Raw genomic sequence first — 2,340 nt, forward strand, 5'->3', positions numbered from 1 at the left:
AACTTTTGGGTCCTATGTTATTAGTTGTTTTCCTACTGGGCTTTATAAGCTCACCCCTATCTCTCCCATTCCAGGAGCCTAGTGACGTGAACATGGAAAAGATGAATTATCGATGGAGCCAATGTGTTTAGCCTATTTCTATTTTGTGTTATTGTCTTATCTTTCGAGCATTATATATGTATTGGACTTCAAATCTAATGATCAGTATATCTGAATGAGCTATGAAATAGTTAGGGATGAGGAATGGTGGATGCTAAGTATTATTTTGGGTGTTTATGACTTATTAAATTTAACTATTTGGTGATTACATAACTGTGGGAATATTATTGTTTTATGTATAATGATAAATGATCATACTTTTATCACTATTATTATTATATATAATTATACGAGTTATTTCATTATTTTAACTTATAATTATAGTATGATTTAATTTAAATTATATGATCATTTATAAAGACTATTTTCCAACAAGGGTCAAAGTTTGACCTTGGACTACCAAAGTTATGGATATTAAAAATCATTAATAAAGACTATTTTCTCATAAACGCCCTTTCTGATGCTGCATCTATTATAGTTCTTGTATTTCATCCCAAACCATTGTGAAAAGTATGAACTAATTTCCACTTCTCTATTCCATAATGTAGGCATTTCCTTTGCAATTCCTGAAGTCGTTCCCATGCATCATACAAAGACTCCCCATCCATTTGATGGATGTTGTTAATCTCTCCTCTAATTTTGGCTGACTTGGCAGGAGGAAAATATTTATCAAGAAACTTCTGAGCCAAATCTTCCCAAGTAAGTAAAGAATTGGCTTGTAATGAATTCAACCAACTCTTAGCTCTGTCCCTTAGTGGAAATTGGAATAGTCTCAATCGTACAACATCATTACTCACTCCATTCATTTTAAATGTTGCACATAACTCCAAAAAGTTTGTGATAAGTAGATTTGGGTCCTCATTCGGTAACCCCCCAAATTGCACACAATTTTACACCATCTGAATAATTGAAGGTTTGATCTCAAAATTATTAGCCTCAACAGTTGGAGGATGAATGCTTGAATGTATCCCCGTAACAGTAGGGAATACATAATTCCGTAATGGTGGATCAGCTTCAGCTGCATTACCCATATTTGCATTATTATTGACAACATTATTTGCATTCTCAGCCATGGCAAAGTCCAGCCTTTTCTTTGTCTTGCAATTCTCTCTACACGTTTTCTCAATTTCAAGATCTATTGGTATGATTTCTTTTTTTCTACTTCCTCTAATATACCAACAATACCTAATACACAATATAACCTTGATCCAAATAAATATTAAACTATAAAAATAAATAAAAATACCAAATTAGAACAAATAACAATTAACTATGATATTGGAAATTATGTCCCCGGCAACGGCGCCAAAAACTTGATCGTGAAAATATATATATACGCAAGTGCACGTAATCAATTCAAGTAATATATGATAAGTAAAGTATCGTTCCCTTGAACACTATCTTTCAAGTACCACTAATTATTCTTTAAATTTCTATTTGGCAACTAAGAATTTGATTTTTGAATTTAATTTTAAATATGAAAATACATTAAACAAAAAACAACTAAATAAAAGATTTAAATCACTATGAAAAAGACTTAGGGTGTTAATTTCATCAACTTTTCATTCTACCAATTGTATTAATCAATTCTAGATTTATTTCTTTCTATTCTAGTACCAGGTTAACATAAATCGATTCCTATTCTTTTTCAAGATATAAGATCTCAGCCTATATGCAGGTTTTCTACATGATAAACTTAAACATATAGAAGGCATTAAGTATGGAAACCTAATTACTACACAAGTCATACAGGTAAATAGTGATCAAGTATTTACTAGCATTAAACACACATTATATAGATTAGAATAGAGAAGAAAATTCAAAAGAATATCATAATTCAATTAGATAGAAATCTAAGTGACTACATTAAACCCTAGATAAAAATTGTTTAGTTCATATCAAACATGACTAAATCAACAAAATAATTATTGATAAACTTGAAGTAATCCTTTCTTCTTGATAAAAAAAAAACATAAGATTCATAAACTTGAAGAAGAAATAAAAATATGAAACTGGAGAATTTTTAACCTAAGAACCATAATTAGTCTCTAAAAAATGTAATTAAAAACTGACCTAAACACTTAATTAAATCCTAACCACAAATTTATAGTAAAAAATTAAAAGCTTCTGAGTTTTTCCTTGTGCGGGCCGCAACTTGGCCTTTTCTGAGTAACGGCCCGTGTCTATTTTGGACCCTTTTCTTCTCGTATACTAGCGTCAGGCGCCGCAACTTTAGATTTT

At 30.5% G+C, this 2,340-nt stretch overlaps 1 non-coding gene across 1 annotated transcript; it reads left to right on the forward strand.

Moving 5' to 3' along the window:
• The first annotated feature begins 633 nt into the window (after nt 1-633).
• LOC133828362 (small nucleolar RNA R71) lies at nt 634-740 on the forward strand. Its single transcript, XR_009890987.1, has one exon. It is a non-coding gene; the product is annotated as a small nucleolar RNA R71 (small nucleolar RNA).
• Nucleotides 741-2,340: the final 1,600 nt, after the last annotated feature.

Source organism: Humulus lupulus, chromosome 3 (assembly GCF_963169125.1).
Source record: "Humulus lupulus chromosome 3, drHumLupu1.1, whole genome shotgun sequence".
Taxonomy (NCBI): domain Eukaryota; kingdom Viridiplantae; phylum Streptophyta; class Magnoliopsida; order Rosales; family Cannabaceae; genus Humulus; species Humulus lupulus.